Raw genomic sequence first — 18,206 nt, 5'->3', positions numbered from 1 at the left:
GCATCACTGGGTCACGTGGACCCCGGCCTCGAACTAAGTCCGTTCCACACCCTTTTCGAGTGCCTTTATTGTATTTGAAGTGAATCTGTAGTTATGTGCATTGTGGCTCCTTGAGTGCTTTTAGCCTCGTGTTCAGTCTATATAAAGATAACTATTTTTCTATAACTACTTGTGGTGTACTTTTGTAGCGTCTCTCCTGTGTTATGGTATATGGTCATCAATGCTTCACCCACTGCCTCTGAGATAGGCCTACCTCCTCATGCTACGTTACCACAGGGTTGAGCAGGGGTTATCAAAGAGTGTAGCCCCCTTACCCTGACTTAGGAAGAAGGATCCCTATTTGGACCTCGGCGCCAGCCGCTGCCAACTAGATATACCCATTTCTAACAATTATGTTTTGCATAATGTATTGTGCTCAGTGTAATATTACCAGTAGTTACTGGTCAGCCTGATTGTGTGTTTATGACAGTGGTGAAATTGGCCTAGTGATTTATGTAAATGCCTGTAAAGTCCTGACTAGTGCCTAGTGGCACAGTACTATATGTGATTGTGATCTAATGTGTTTATGGATATTACAAAGGCTATTTCCATATAACCGTGTGTGGGCTTTCTTTTGTGGTGTGCCTAAAGTGTCCCTCCTGTGTGAATGTGTTGCGCAAACGCTTTACAAATTGCCTCTGGGATAAGCCTGACTGCTTTGCCAAGCTACCAAGGGGAGGGGGGGAGCAGGAGCTATCTTCCGTGTATCGCTCCGTTGCCCTGACTAAAGTGGTGCGTTCTGCCTGGGTTAGGTGCATGCCGTAGCCAACCAGAAATCCCATTTCTAATAGCCTTTCACTGTTATGGGCTACACACTACCACAATGTTTCCACCTGGCATTGCAGGGCTAAGGTCTTCAGAGAATTCCAGGTCACTAGCATCACAAGGTAACAATATTTCCCCCCACTTTCCATTTATTTTCCAATAATCTTCCCCCAAAATTCACAGCACTCACAGCCAGCCAGTGTAAAGAACGAGTAGGATGTTGTTACCCTAAATGCAAATAGCTTCAATTGCGCAGTACTAAATGCCAGATCTTGCCCCTCCTTTCCTTGGAACATTTCACAGTTAAGTGTATGGTATACAGTTACCATTGTATTGTCATTAATATGCACTATTTGTTGATGTGTGGAGTGCTAAATATCTTGTGTTCTTTCTGGGGTTTTGAAGCCTGTAAAGCAGCCTCCTCAGAGGATGGGGAGTTTATTAGCAATAATTTCTAGCAAGGATTTGATTTAAGGGTTAGGACCCCAATGAATACAGCTGACATTCCAAATTGTCCACCCATTCTAATCAAGATACGGCATAGAGGTGTCTCAATTATGTAAAAGGGAAAAATGGGGGATGGGAAAAGACACCAGTAAGACTGAATCAGAATGGTGACAACAGTCTCAGATCCTTACAGAACCACCACTCTGTAATGTTCATAAAATAAAATGCAGGACAAAGACTTTTAGGGCACATTATGATAAATCACTAACTAAGACCAGGAGATGCAGGATAAATGATCAGGTTAGGAGTTCAAGGCCGATGGAAACAAGTTGTAAATAAGTAAATTATTAGTTATTGGGATGGTAGTTCACCTGAAGTAACAAAATCGCTAACCTATTATGCCCAGACAAATCTTTCAGTAATTTAAACCTCAGCTCAACCCCTGGTAGACCTGGCACACAGCAGACAGGCCTAACGTAAACAAACTATGTAAAGCATTTGGAAGTATCAAAACAGTTAAAAAGTCACAAATAAACCACTATAAAAATCCCACTCCAAGTAGAGTGAAATTTAATAAACAAAATGACACCAAACTGACAAAAATCCATACATAATAAAATGTAATGCAAAAAGCACAAAGGCAAAGGAAAGCGCCAATCAGGTGCCACTGGTTGCAGTTGAGTGTGACCTAAGGGCATTTTCTGGCCAATCGTGATTGAGTGTAGGTCTGATAAACCAAGCAGGTTTGTCGCAGTCAAAGATTTGACCTTTGGACTTCGTCTCTGAAATGGAAGTCGAAATCCTACAATGGGGCAAGGTGGCAGGCTATATACGAGGAAGCACTCTCCGAAGTCAGATAGGCATTTGATGAGGTCTAGCTGAACCCATTGGTTTTGGGGTGAAAAGCTCTGAGTGGGAAAAGTACAAATTTCACACTTATGGAAATCCTCTTGTCAGCAGATACTTTTCGCGCCTTTACCTGGTCAAGATTTCTACATTTGACCTTCGCATTTATTTTCTCCAGTGAGGCCAGTATGGAGGCTTTATTTGATGATGAGTTCCATGAGGCTGGATGCCTTCCCACAGAGGGCTTTTTGAACTGGATTTGCTGCTGCAGAGAACCTCCTAGGGGCCTGTAGTAAAAAATTACACAAACAACTAAAGGTAAAGTGCATTTCTCTATATTTATTAATAGCAGCCTGTTTAAGCATTCATGACTTCCATCTGTTTCACTGCGACTATTTACAATCAAAAAACGACTAGGTCAATAATGCACTTTGGCTCGATTTAAATAAATCCAGCCCACAAACTAACGGCCATTTTAATTGAGACCTCGAGGAACACAGTTACTGAGAAAGAGCTTTTGGAGAAGGTAATTCTCTACTCTAAAGGTTCAACTTTTGGGCCAAAACTTGAATTTCGTTTGAATTTCCAATAAGCGTCCCTTTTACTTGACAGGACCGCGAGTGCTGGGAACATAGTGAATTCAAGAATAACGAAGTATTCACAAGGTAGGCTCTTGTTGCCACTCCACAGCGTTTACTAATGTAGATGAGGCCCCCCCCCCTTTGTTCAAATTTACTTACACGCGCTTACTTTGCCCTTGCTAGGAAATAACGTGGATGGTCATATTTTACAAGCCACCTCGCCGATTGGCGGCAGACACAAGGTCAGTGTTGGTTATGAGTTATGCCTTCACTTATTCATTAGGCAACAATGTAAACGCTTAGCCTTAATCAATCAAACCCTGATTTTTCAGATAAAATCGCCTGCCTACAGAAAACGATTGATCCCCTTGGTTCCCCGCACTCTGACAACAAGTCCCACAAGCCTTCTCCACCCCATAAAAAGGGTATGTAAATTCTATCCATGCACAAACTAGTAATATATGTATCAACTTTAGAATAGAGGCTTTCATTCAATCATAATAGTAAAACGCTTTTTTCTTTGCATCTTTCAGAAACAAAGAATAAAAGCCCTGATGAGAGCCCAGGACCGCTTGTCCTGGTCTCGAAACGCATTGGCAGCTTTGGTGGAATAGAGCATTTTTAACAAACAATACTAGAGTTAGCCAGTCAAGACATTATCAATCTCGAGTCATTCAGTTGACCATATTCCCCATTCTTTCGATTTGTTTCATTCGTTGATTCTATATGTATATGATATTGGTGTTTTGTTATGTATTAATTACTTTGTAGGATGTTTGATGTTTAATAGATTATTTTGACATTGTTTGTTTCTATGTGTATCAAACCAATTGCACAGTGATGTAAATATTGAATGTACAGTCGGTTTCTTTTCTGTCTATCAATGTTAAAAAAAGATACTTTAAAAGTTAAAATAATTGGCATTGAATAAGCATGCCTGGTTGGAATGTAATAAATATTTTTCTAACCTAAAAACGTTTTTTCGTTTAAGTAAAAGTGGTTTAGGCAATTTTGTGCTTTAGGCATTCAGTGTGAGGCATGGGTCCCAGCCTGCTGTAATGAAAAATTTAGATCCTACTTGTGGTATTTATGGTTCAAGCTCCATATGAATCGCAACCTGTTGGTCAAAATGCTTACACCAGATGGTGCTTGTAAGGGATACACAAGGTTAACAAGTATAACTTCATGTCTGCAAGAATACTCATTAACAGTATGTACATTCCAGGTTGGCAGTGGGTACAGGCAGACTGCCTTTCTTGCTTATCTATAGATCGGCACACTGTCGACAGGGATACAGTACTAGAAAAAGAGGGAGAAAGAACAGTGGCATGGATTGAAGACATGGAAAAATGTGGGAGTGGTGCTTTTACTTTGTAGGACTAGGAAGAAGGAATAAAGGGGGATTACATTTTGGGTGAAGCTATGTGTATGCTTTTCAATGGGGGATCAAGAGAAAGTGTTGTTGCTCTACCAGTGAGATATTTTATTAAAGTTTAGGAAGACGTGACATTTTGTGATCAGAATGTAGTGATGAGTGATGAAATGATTGTTCCCCCATAAAGCCTGAGATGGAGAATCATACAGTTAGCACACAATGGCCATCTGGGTAAAACTTTGACCATAAGGAGGATACAGGAAACATGTTGATGGCTGTGCAAGGATGACCAGACTGTGAGAAGGATGGAGAATTGTAGTGAATGTAAAGAGTAAATAAAGATTTAGAATAGGTGTCCAGACTGAGGTAGGGCATATTCATGACCCAGGGAAGGCAGGGGTTGGTGTCTGTCTAGATTTCATTAGTTCTCTCCTCTTGTTGGAATAAGGAATGAGTTGAAATTTGTCATGACCTTAGAAAAATGTCCAAGCAAAGGGGCTAATTGTCAAATTTATGAAGGAGGTGACCACAGAATTCCCATTTTTGTGTTGGGAGAAGTTTTAGGGAAGAGGGTTTTTTACAATTACTCATAACAGTTAAGGGTACGCAGCTTACGTCTTGTGACATGAAAACCTTCCTGGAGAGTTGTGGGATCAAACATCATCACACTGGTTTTATAATCCTCAAGCTAATGGTATTGCAGAGTGAGTCAATCGACTTGTCAAAGGAGCAATCCAGATGGTTTTACACAGTAGTAAAGATGTGTTCTGCTTAGTGAATCAGATAGTTTAGGCACAACGTATTACATTGAACAGTGCCACCGCGGTTTCACCCTTTGAGACTATGATGGAAAGAAAACCAGGTGCTTGGTTGCAAAATAGGGAAGGGGAGAACGTATTTCAAGATTTATGCATATGGCCCTGTGGTATTAAGATTGGGTGAAATTTAGACCTGGTCATGTGGGAACAGGATGATCTAAATTCTGTGGCCCTTTTAAGGTGAAAGTGGTGTGAGTGGTATATTGTACTTGGGAATGGAAACAAGTGAAATCATCGTAGGTTAGCTCCTTACCAGAAAGGAGGTTTATGTGAACATAGAATGTGTAGAGATGAGTGCAGTGGCTTCATGTTGATGAGTCACGAAGAACTGAAATGGTCTGGAAGAGAGAATGGGAGGAGTCTAAAAATATATTGGAAGATATGGTGATGGCTTGAAAATGAGGGGGGGACTCAACAGAGAGTACTATAATAAGATTGAACCATGTTCAAAGATATAGATAGCGTGATTACACTTGCAGTGTATTTGGAGAACTATGTGCAAGATTGAGGAATCTTTATGCCCCTAAAATTTATTCTTTCTATTCTATGTTGTAAGGAGGAATTTATGGTCCATACAAGCTTTTCAAGGAATGTTTTTGTTGTATTCTGTTTCACTTTGATTCTATTCATCCGTGTACAGGAAGAAGGGGGATATGTTATGCCTGTAAGCCATGTTGTTGAATGTTACTCTACTGGACTTTGTTTATGCCTGATATAAAGGTGCCACTCTGGTCTGCTGTTTCCTGGCTGGCCAGAGAGAATCAGGCTGCTATTTTATACGTGCCCAATGAGGTCACACCTTGGGCTGATTGACTTGAGCGGTTGGCCCAGGGCCTCCGATGGTCTGAAATTCAAAGGTTTGCATAAGACCAAATCTTTCTAAGATTTCAGAAAAAGTTCTTCTGGATACCCCTAAGACTCCCAGGACATCAGGGACAGCGCTTAGGAGTCAAGACCCACACCGGCAAGGGCCATAAGCAGTACTCTTCCAATTGCAGTGGTCACTGGACACTACCGGGAAAAGGCCACCTGCAGCTTTTTGTATCCCTGTAGCCATACAGGAGATCAGCTGACATTGAAGTAAATGTAGTTGTCCTGAGTACATGTTGGACAGATACAGCCCCTTAGGTCTCCTCAGAGGTCTCAAACAGCAGGTACAGTTCTACATATGTTCTTCCACAGGTCCAGAAAGAATTCTGATGGTGCCATGAGTTGCCAAAAGGTATTGTGGTAGGGTAACTTTTGACTCCTCCCTAAGCAAAAGGGGTAAGAGCACCAAGGGGCAACCCTACCCACTTTTCAGTGGTACATGTTTGCCTACCTGAAAACATTCCCAGAATAACCTTACTCCTAAACCCAAGATGGAGAAACCCATTCTCCCTTGTGAAGACCCTGTGTGTCCACTCAAAGGTGTGCCTAGGGAAATGTGGGGGTAGCTTTCACCCCACTAAACTTAAAACCATCTTGGCTGGTTGTACTTCCTTCGGTCTTACCTTACATTTACTTGTAGGAAGCTGGCTCTCTATTTAGGGTACTAAAACGAAGTACACTGTGCAGAGGGTTCAGAGGATCCCTTACTGGCACACAGATAGTAAAGTAGATAATACTGGTGCTCTTATTGTGGTAGTGTGGGAGAGTATTTAGGCTAATCAGAGGGTAGTGTAAGCATATGTTGGACTCACGGAGGCAACAAATGAGACACACACTCAAGAATAAATCTGAGACAAATTTATAAAAATAATATTGATTTGTATGAATTTTTAAGACCAAGAGCTTTGATCTGAAGTAAATACTTTAGGAGTTACGAGTTCGGAAAATATATCACTTTCTTACCCAATTATGGACCATTGAAGTCGTTGGGGAAAAGCAGAAAATCCATAGAAATTCAGGCAATGCTTTCACGAAGTTCACCATCTCATTTTAAGTAATTAGCAGAACCAGGTCAAAAGTGCCAGCAGTAGAAGATCGAGAGCGTACCAGATTCGGTCGTTTTAGAACTGGGGGTCTCTAGTTGGCAATGGTTTGCACATTTGTCCAAATAGGGACCCCTGTTTCTAGTCAGGGTAAGAGGGCTACACTCCTAAAATAACCCCTGCTCAACCATGTGGTAGCTTGGCTAAAGCAGGAAGGCTTATCTCAGAGGCAGTGTGTATAGCATTTGTGAACACATACAGTAATACAGTAAAAGCACTACAGATGGACACCACACAGGTTTTTAAAAAAATACGTATTCTTGATATAGACTTAATTGAAGACCCAAAAGACAATTGGGCCATTTGTATGAAAGTACCGATTTGCGAATCTGAAAATGCAATTTTTACCGAATCGCACATGCAGAATCGCAAATCGGTATGTATGAAAGAAATCGCAAATAATTAGCGATTCCTTAAAAATCGCTATTTATTTGCGATTCCCCCAAATGCGATTACTTAACCTGTAGGAATTGCACAATATGCAAATTCGCTATGAAAAATCGCAATTTGTGCGAAAAATCGCAATATGCGTGAAAAATCGCAATTTAGTGATTTTCACAAATGAGCCAATCAGGAACTCTGGTGCAGCATGATGACATCACAACCAGGAAGTGATTGACTTCCCATGCTGCACTTGAGTTCTTGAATCAGAGGCAGAGTGAAGGTGTGTTTGGAACAGTGCAGTGTGCACCTGGAGAAACATGGCTGAGAGTAGAGCCACGCCTAGGCAGGATTCCCAGCAGCAGGAGAGTGAAAGCTCAAGGAAAAGAAAACAAAAGTTTTCTGAGGCAGAATTGGAGGCTCTGATTTATGAAATAGTGTCAAACCATGTATTACTTTTTGGAAGGAAATCCAGGGAGGTGCCAGAGAGTCGCAAAAGGAGGATCTGGGAAGAAATCCAGCACAAGGTGAATGCTTTGGGTGTGACACCCCGGAGTGTGGAGGACCTCAGAAAGTGCTGGTACGACCTGCGCTTGCGCTCCAAAGAAAAACTAGCTGCCAGGCTGGAACAGTTCAGGATAACAGGCGGTGGGACCTCATCTGCTTCTGATTCAACACCCCTGGAGGAACTGGTTGAGGGGACCCTGCAACCAGAGAGTGTGGGAGGAGTGGCTGAATTTGACAGCTCTGACCAGCCAGCATCAGGAAAAGGTAAGAACCATGCCCTCACACCCCCCATGCCCCCTAACACCCCCCAGCAGTGAGCCAGGGGCAGGAAACAAGATAGGTAGTCCAGAGCAGGCACACAGGCAGCCATGGCAATGCATCATAGGAGATGTAGTCACATGTAAATGAAAGTGTTAAAATTGCAGCTAAAATAGTCAAACATATATTCTGCCGGTCTTGACAGTGAAACAAGAGACCAATGTAAATGAAATAGGTGTGAAAATTGTATTTATACAGTTCAAGTTAGTAAAGTAAATTAATGTGTGCTGTTCTTTCCACAGCACCATCTTCAACACAGCCCTCAGGCAGTGGGACAGTCGTTGAGAGTATTGAGTCAGGAGATGCCGGCCAAGATGTGAACACGGATGGGGAAGACAGCCCTGTGACCCCTCACAGACAAAGAAGGAGACACATTGTCAGACCACTGGCGCCAATTCAGGATGAGGCAGATGCAAGTGGTGAAAATGAAACCAATGTGGACACACAGCCACAGCAAGAGGGACCTGCAACAGACCAGCATGTCCCACAAAGTGCAGCTAGGCGCAGACGACACACGGCCAACAATATTGAAGGGCGAGGTGAGGAATCAGTTTATGCAGGACTGGAACTAAACATGTTGCAGGTGTAGCGCCTGCAGGCAAAAAACATTAAACTTTTACAAAAGGAGATGAGGGAGGGCTTCCGTGGACTCAGGAAGGACCTGAAGGATAGCCAACAGGTGGTATGCGAGTAATTGCGTACAGAGGGTAGTGCTAGGCGCAGAGGTTGGCAACGCCAAGATAGGTACACCCGGGCCATCAACCGCTTGGCGGCTACATCTAGCATCCAAGCCAGGTGCAGCATTGAGATGCAGCAGCAATTTACACATGCTGCACAAGACATAGCAAATGCGCTTTTGCAAGTGACCACTGCTGTGGATGAGTTGCGCCAAGTACGCACAACAGGGCCGGGAGTACTGACTCCAAGTGAAGAAGATAATCAGTCAGTTCGGAGCAGCACCACCCACTGCCAACTTAAGAGAGATGCCGTAGTGGCAGGACTAATAGGGCTACACCTTCAAATGAACATTAGGCTGTGCAGCATTTGACTTGTGAGTCACTCCATTACTTTTCTGAGCACTGTGAATGAAACATGTGCTAAATATGTCTTGTATGACTACTGTACGTTTTCAATTGATACATATCCTGCTATTAAGGATTAAAAACAAAATTCACACTTACATTACTTGGCATTGTGTCGTTTTTCCTTACCTAAAAATAGTTTCGCGTAATCTCATCATGCCTCTGGCGCCCAGCCGCTGCAACAGCTCTACCAGCTACCATACGTCCAGGTCCAGGCCTCTCTACGTCAGAGGATCCTGAGTCACTTAGCTCCACTGGTTTCCCTTTTCTTGTGGCAATATTATGGAGCATGGCACAAGCCACCACTATTTTACAACACGTATTGGGGCTGTATTGGAGTGCACCTCCACTTTTATGGAGGCACCGGAATCTGCTTTTCAGGATACCAAATGTCCGTTCAATGGTGCCTCTGGTAGCAATGTGTGCCCTGTTGTATCTGCGTTCACTTGCATTGTTGGGATTGAGGTAGGGAGTCAAGATGAAATCCCGTACTGAATAAGCACTGTCACCTGTGGGTTAGATAAAAATATGTTAGCCTGTGACATGCACATGGTAGTTGGTACTAATGACCCCAATGTTTGAAGGTATTTACCGAGTAGGTATCCCTCGCCAAACTCCCCTCTTGAGAGTTTACGATATATCCCACTGTGTCGGAAGATGAAAGCATCATGTGTGCTGCCAGGGTACTTTGTTACAATGTCAGTAATGATGTGTTTGGCATCACACACCACCTGAATGTTCAGTGAGTGGTAGCATTTCCGATTTCTAAAGATGTATTCATTGCTTGAGGGGGGGGATATAGCAACATGTGTGCCATCAATACATTCTATCACGTGTGGGAAATGCGATATTTGATAAATGTTCTGCTTTGTCTGTGCTATTGCCTGAGGTGTGCTGGGGAAATAAATGTGATGTTGCATCCTCTGAACCATGGCATCTAGGAAGGCATGGAAGAACCGCTAAAGGGCACTTTGTGACACCCATCCTGCTGACGTAATCACCCCCTGAAAACTTCCAGAGGCCAACAGGTGTAATGAACACAGGACCTGTATTTCAGTGGAGATGGCATTTGTCCTGCGTGTGGGGTGTTCAAGGTAGGGTGTGAGTTCTGCAATTAAATCATTTATGCTGTCTTCATCAAGCCTGTAATGGGTGTAGAGGTCCTCCTCAAGGCGCTGGGAGATGCTGATGCGCAAACGGAATATCCTCTCCTGCCGTAGCCTCCTCTGTGCAGCAGCTCTCAAACGCATCCTCCTAGCTATGATGTAAAGCCCCGCCATTGTGGTAAACAGTTGTTTGAATCCTGTTGCTGCTTAAATAGTTTGCACCTGGTTACCACCTGCTCCTACTTGGTGGTAATTGTGAATCTGTATTTAGCGATTTTTCAAAATTCGCCTAAATGCGATTTTTTCATACATATCATTGCGATTCTTTATTTTTCGAAATTTGCTAATCTGCGATTTTTAAGCGATTTCCTACATTTGCGATTTTCCATTTGCGATTTTCGCAAACTGGAAACTCGCAAATGTTCAATATCGCACATTTTTCGCAGAATGGCACATTTCGCATAATGCAGAATCGCATTTTTTGCGATTCCTTAAATTCAATGGCTTTTGCATTCATACATGCTGTTAAGCACATTCGCATTCGCTAAGCCCGAAATTCTGCGAATTTCGGCCTTTGCGACTGCGAAGTTGCTTGATACTTATCCCCCAAAAATCCACAATACAGTATTAAGAAAAATGACTTTTAGATGGTAGAAATAGCTTAGTTCAAAGATGATGGTAAATGCAGCACATTTCTCACAAAGTACCTTTGGATGCGTCACGCAAGTTAAACAAAAGGTTCGCAGGGAGAATGATGCGTCAGTTCCTTGCTTTAGGGTAGCTGATGCATCTGTTTCTCAGTGCTTGCGCAAAGTAGGCGATGCCTCGGTTCCTTACCGGCGAGGAGGTGATGCATCGATCTCGTGTTGCGTTCTGGTTGCGATGCGACAAGATGGCGCCCGATGCGATGTGACGATCCGGTGCGATGCGACAAGATGGTGTCTTTGATGTGATGCGATGACGTGAAGGCGATGTGTGCATGCCCAATGGCCGGGCAGCGACTCTGGAACTTCTGAGCCACAACAAGCCCTGCAACACACTTCTCCGGTGATGCGATGGCAACCCTTGCGGTGGTGACATGCTTCTCTGATGATGCAACGACAATAGCTGCGGATGTGCCATGCTTCTTCTCATTGAGTCGCACTTCTAGCTCCCAACAATATGCAGGCTTTTGCAGACAGAATTCCAAGCAAGGACATTCAGGGGGGAGCTGGTGGTGAAGTCTTGTCTTCCTGAGACTTCAGCAGGAGGCAAGTACAATTCAAGCCCTAGGAGATTCTTCTTCAAGATGATGAAAGTTCAATAAAAGTTTCTTCTCCTTTCCTTGGCAAACAAGAAACCACTGCAGGCCAACCCCAGAAACTAGCACAATGGCACAGGGGTAGTCGAATCCTTCAGCTTCCTTGGTTCCTCTCCTAGGCAAAGGTTTGTCTTGATTCCCACAAGTGATCTAAAGTTTTGGGGTCTGGGTCCCAATATTTATACTAGTAAATCCTTTGTCCTCTGAAGGCAGAGGGTGCCTGTGCCCAGCCAAAACCAGTTCTGTGCAGATTCTTGGCAGGATGTGGAGACAGCATTGTTGAAAGCAGACCTGGCCCAGCAGGGGGAGGAAATCTCCTCCCCCTACTCTCTATTCTTTGAGGGCTCAGGGGAGTGAAAGGAAATCTCCGCCCCCCATCTATTCAGCTCAGCCCTGACTTATCAGACTGCTGGCACCCAAGCCCTCCTGTTACTCACAAACAAGACATGCAATACACAACCTAGCAGAGGCAGGCTGGATGGTTCGGTAAGAAAATACTTACTTTCTAAAACTGGTATTTTCAAACACAGAATGTAAAAATCACCTTCAATAAAAGATGTATTTTAACATTTCGAGTTCAGGCATACTAAATCTGTTTTTCTACAATGCTCCCTGGGATAGTTAGACTGTAAGATGTTATAATCAACCTGCCAATTCTGGTCTATGGGGACAGGTAGCCTTGCAATAGTAAAAAATAAAATTGCCATAATTCACTAGCAGGACATGCCACAAACACCAGGGCATGTCCTACCTTTTACTTACAACGCACCCTAACCTTAGGCCTACCTTAGGGGTAGATAACATGTAGAAAAGGGAAGGTTTAGGGACTGGTTAGTGGTTGCAATTACCAAGTCAACAAGGCAGTACTAGACTGCAAACAGGCTCTGCAATGGCAGGCCTGAGCCACACTTTACAAGCTGCTTCTGTGGGTGGCACAATCAGTGCTGCAGTTCTGAGCTGGGATGGGGCAGTGAGATAAATAACGGTGATGGATCAAGCCCTGATCTTTGGACTGGGTAAGAGTGCTCTGCTCAATTCAGACACTCTGTTCATCACCACCCCCTTTTCTGAATCGATTTTGGCCACTATAGGTGTGGCAGGGTATACTCAGACATGAGTCCCTTTCTCACTGCTCCATCAGGATTCAAGCAAGCCGGGCCGAAGACGGCTGAAATGCCAGAAACCGGTCCCCGGTAGCTTGTTTCCTTTCTGGTGAAGAATTGGCTTGGTAGTTTAGTCTGCCCTGTTCCCATGATGCACTGGGCCAGGGACAGACTGATTTGCATATAGCCAGGTTCTGAGCTGGGATGGGGCAGTGAGATAAATAACGGTGATGGATCAAGCCCTGATCTTTGGACTGGGTAAGAGTGCTCTGCTCAATTCAGACACTCTGTTCATCACCACCCCCTTTTCTGAATCGCAAGCCCACTAGCAGCATTTAATCTACAGGCCCTGGGCACACATGGTGCACTGTACTAGAGTCTGACAAGTAAATCAAATAAGCCAATCATGGAGTCACTAATCCATTACAACAATTTACAATAGGGAGCACTTGCACTGTGGCTCTGAATAGCAGTGGCACAGTGCCTAAAGCATGAAACCAGCAAATACATATCAAAAACAGAGGAGAAAAAAGCAAAAAATGGTAGGGAGAATCACACCAATGGTACCAGGTCTTACAGGTCAGGAGCTGGGTGCTGAGGTCTTGATAGCTGGTGCGCTACAAGAAAGGGGGCCATCTGAAAAGACACTGCACAGGAGGACTTAGATGTAAGACCGGTGGGTCCCACTGGAGAGAGGAGGTTGCAAGGTGGGCAGGACTATGGGAGCATGGCTGTCTCACTGTTCCTGGGGCATTTGAAGGCGGGTTCAGAGCAGATGGGTCAGCCAGGTATCGTGCATCAAGACGTTCTTGGGGTTAGGAGCAGGCAACTTAGAGAGGTGATTTTGGGACAGCTGGGCCACTCAGGATGTGGATCTCAGGAATCTCGAGATCCCTCAATGGGTGTGTGCTTCTGGAATGATTAGAGTCTGGAATGAACTCTTTGTCTTGCTGTTTTTTGTAGAGGGTCCGGTACCCCAGGCATTAGTATGGTGCAGCTCTGGTAGGTCTTGGTGTCTCCAAGGTGGAAAGACAGATCTTACCCTTTGAAGCTTTTGTACCTCTTTTTGTGTGGGTTCTGCCTCGAAGTCATCAGGGAGCAGCAAATTGGCAAACCGGACTCAGTGAGATCAGTGCCTGCAGTGTGCAGGGGAGTGATTCCCTCACTTCAAGGAAGGTTCTTGGTAATTTCTCAAAGTCTGGAGCAGCTCTGGGGTTCTTGGGGTCTTCACAGTTTCACGACAACACTGCACACCACAATAGTCAAGTCCTGGAGGCAGCAGGCAGGGTTTGGCGACAATTTCTTCTGCAGCAGGGATTCAGTTCTCGGGCAGCGAGTCTTCTCGGTCCTTTTCTTCTTCTTGTCTGTCGAATCTGTGTTAAAGGCCTAGGGATGCAACCTAAATACTAAATTTAGGGGTGCTACCGGGGGAGAAAGCTACATCCTCCAAGTGACCACTTCCTGTGGGTAGAGGCACCATCCTAGCCCAGATAGGTTGTTTCTCCACCATCTCAAGATGGTGGATTTTCAGGAAAGGAATTCACATTGGCTGACATACTTTAGAGTTGTTTCTGCCTGATTGTGGACACTCCTCATCATCTAACTAATTTTCCCACCTGTACTCCCACCAAATGTGGAGCAGGACATGGGTTTGGCATCGCCCACCATCTGGGGAAGCCTGGGGTGAACTTCAAAGGCAGCAATGCCTTTGAAGCTTCCCACCCTTGAAGGCCATTCCGGCCTGGAGGAGGGGTGAAGAACCTCCGCCCACAGAAGGCTTTGTTTCTGACCTTTCAGAGTGCAGGCTCTCACCCCATGAGGTCAGAAACATGTCTGGTGGTGGCAGGCTGCACTACGACTAGTCAGGAACCACACCAGTGCTTGGTAGGTTGTCAGGGGACCATCTGAAGGGTCTCTTATGTGCATTTATTAATAAAACCCACACTGGCAACAATGTGGATTTATTAAGACAAGATGTTTGGTATGAAACGTCTTAGGGTATAGTGAAGCCAACAAGGAGCTTGGAAACTCATAATGACAAGTATCTAGACAACGTACTTTTTATGTTCCCTGTGCATTTACAATATCAAAGAATGGCTTTGATGTTGCAGCATCATATCTGCTCATGGAAATATGTCCACACAAGGGATATCGTGCACCCTGCTTTAAGGCTGTAAAACCTGCAGTAGCAGTGACTTTCCTATATCTCATGCAGTATATGAGGGCATGGACTGCAGGGCTATGTGTCATGTCAACTCTTCAGTTTTCTCTGCACCAAGACATTCAGCCTGCAATGGTAGTTTGCATGGTATTGGTGAGGGTTCTCTAGTGTGGCAGTATTTGTGTTGCCGCCCTAGGGGATCTCATCGGCACCAATGCACTAGGTACTAGGGGTGCCATTTACTAGGGACTTACACAGGTGACTGAAGTTGTGCCAATCATGGTACAGGTTTAGGAAAAGAGCACTGGTACTGGGAACCTGATTAGCAGGGACCCAGCACTTTGCACTCAAAGTTGCATCAAAAACCAGGCAAAAAGTGGGGGAAGACTGCAGCAAGAACCCCATTTCTCACACGTGTGAAAGGACAGGCCCGTTACCAGTTAATGGATCCACCTTAACTGGTCTTCATGCAAAGGGAAGAAAAACATCTTCCAACATCCAGGCAACTGTGTCTTCTCTGGGAACTTCAGGCAAGGAAAACTCAACTTTCTAAAATGTACTTTTCCTATATATCTAAAACAAATTTTACATCACCATTGGATAGGATATTCATTTTTATTAAATATTAAACATGGAGTTTGAATAATTGTCTAGCTGGTCCCAAACTTGCAACAGCAGAATTATTAACATTTGTGTAATCTATTTTTACTTAGGATAGTCAGAGCTTTCAACAGTGAAAGTTGTGTATGGTGGCTTATTACAGCAAGGACATGATGACATTACATTTCTATATGTTCCACTTTTAAATAGTAAATACTCCTACTTTCTGGATACAAGTTCTACATAGAGGTGACAATAATATTTAAAAGGAAGGTTTTCCCCTTTAAAAAGGGTTAATTTGACAGGTCTGGGTACAGGGTTAAACTGCATCGGTCAAGCTACAATGGTAGGCTTGAAGCCATGTTTTCCTTGTCACATTAGTGAATGGCAGAATAAGTGCTGCAATCCCCAGGTGACATTTAACTTTACATACCCTAGGTGTAGTTTCTACACAATCTATTGTGGCCTGACAGGAAAGTTAAATAGAGACTCTGATATTACCAATATTGTTTAAAGGTTAGAGCACATTTACTGGACAGCAGTACCCCAGTATGCAAAGCCTAATAACCAGCAATAAAATTTAGCAAAAAATGGGGCTGACCACGCAAAAGGGAGAATTTGAGTCTTGAGAAGTTTTTATTCCTGTATGACTGAGGGAGCCAAAATTCTTTATAAATAAAGTAAAATGAGAAAATAGAAGCCACAAAGGAAGAAAGTAACAAAGTGTCAGGACACAAGACTGTGTGATAATCTTGTATAAAAGTGAAAAGCTGCAACAGCTATGGAAAGTGCCAGACACATCCTGTATCTGTGAGAATCTTATATACTAACGCTCCCCTAACAGCTCCAGAAGTTTTGCATTTAACTTGGAAGTGTAAACATACTATCTCTTATGCTAATTTCTATGTCACTGTCTCCCAGTTTCCATGCCTCACCAGCTCTGAACATCTACAATCTCTGAACTCTGGGTACCGGTCTGTATGCTTTGAATCTTTTGTATCCTTTTGATATTGTCTGTTGTTGTTCCTGCCTGTTCCTGACACTTCTACTGATTTCTACATCTGAAGAGTCAAAAGTCTCCAGGCATGTGTTTTCTTTATTACAATGATGTAGTCTATTTAGTTTGACAGTTGTTCTAAGGTAGTGGGTAGGGATATTTCATACTCTATACCCGCTTTGCTGTGCTTTGTGCAATTATCAGATATATGACTTATTTTTTTCACTGAGTATTTCTATGGCACTCATTTATGTCTCTAGAATCTAAACAACATTAAAGGTGTTTTGACACATGTCCCTTTTGATGGTTCCCAAAATTGAGTTATAGTACAATAGGTGGTGAGTGTGAAAAGTGGGGGTTGCATTTTATGAGAAGAGAGGATTTCATTGTAAGTGGGTAGAAGAAAGACTCGGTTTTTAGGATTCAGCTAGTTGATTAGTAATTGTCATACTATGTTCAGGGGGCCATTGAGCAAGCAGGGACAACTGAACCTTAGCCATGGTGGTTGAGGTTGTTTGTCTCTGATATTTGATGTCCATTCTACAGTGGCTCTGCAAATTAGGGCTACGTACAAACCCTTCAGCAAATCTCGGTGGTAGCACTGGTGAGCAGTACAGGCTTCTAAGGGAGGTAGTGTGGGGGTGCTCCAGCTCAGTACTCAACCAACACACATCAGTATAATAAATTATTTCTCAACTCAGTGCATGACTTTCCAGAAGAAATCTACTTTAATGCATACTAGGTTGATGGAATTTTACTCTCCTGGTGCTACAGTAGATTGACACATCTCCTGCTATGGTCTTCAACCCACCCCATAGATCTAGGTTGTTTCCATCCATTGACAACATGTAGCTCAGGTGTAGATTACCCTCAACACTCTTGCAATAGTGGTCAATCTTTGTCTTTAGTTATTTTTTCTCATCCAACAAGTCTTTAGGTCTGCGAATGAGCTGACACCTCAGTGTCTGCCCTGTCTTTCCTGAGTAGGCTACGTCCCCTCTTCTGGGGCTGAGAATTAGATGGTAGGTCCTCTCTGATCCTTCATGGTAACATCTGCTTCAGGCTGTTGACAACTGCTTGGGGGAGTGATGGTTCATGGCTGGTTCAGTGGTGCATGGTCAATCCCTGTCTCCACTGTTCAGGTCCAGATCAGTGGGGGTATGCACAGGCAAGGTCTTGCAGCAGCTCAGTCATCAGGTGTGCATTACCTGGTCAGTAGTAGGCCATTGCCTAGGCACCATTTTGGACTTGGGCTGAATGACGGTCAGGCGGCCACTTCACTCGTCATGCACAATGGCTTTGGTTAAGCTGGTTATACACTTTGGATCCAGCAGATCAGGCAATAAAGCCACTTCACTATTTTGCCATAGTGGTTCAGACAATGCAGCAGTTGTACACTTGGGGCACAGAGAATAAGGTGGGGCTATCTCATTGCAATTCAAGCACAGCCACATATGTGATGCCACAACTGCACAGTTCTAGTGCAGTGGCTCAGGCCACACTGCATCTTCACAATCCAGGTACAGTGGCTAAGATCCTGTTACAACTTAATTCTTCGGGCACCAGGGCCCAGGACACAGCATAGCCCAAGTTTCCGCAGATCAGCTAAGGAGATGCAGCACCTTTAATAGCCAACTGGAATCATAGGGTAGATGTTGGGGCCTGGACCAGGGCATGCAGATAGCTCTCCATAGACCTCTCCCCTGCAGACCCATGGCACTGGTGTCACACTGCTCCCTGCTCCTCCTGACCAGTCAGTCCCCTCTAGGAATAGCATCTCTCAGTAGCCAGGCTGGCTTGTAGGTGG

The sequence above is a fragment of the Lissotriton vulgaris genome, chromosome 4_1 (assembly GCF_964263255.1).
Source record: "Lissotriton vulgaris chromosome 4_1, aLisVul1.2, whole genome shotgun sequence".
NCBI lineage: Eukaryota > Metazoa > Chordata > Amphibia > Caudata > Salamandridae > Lissotriton > Lissotriton vulgaris.
This window is presented reverse-complemented; position numbering follows the sequence as displayed.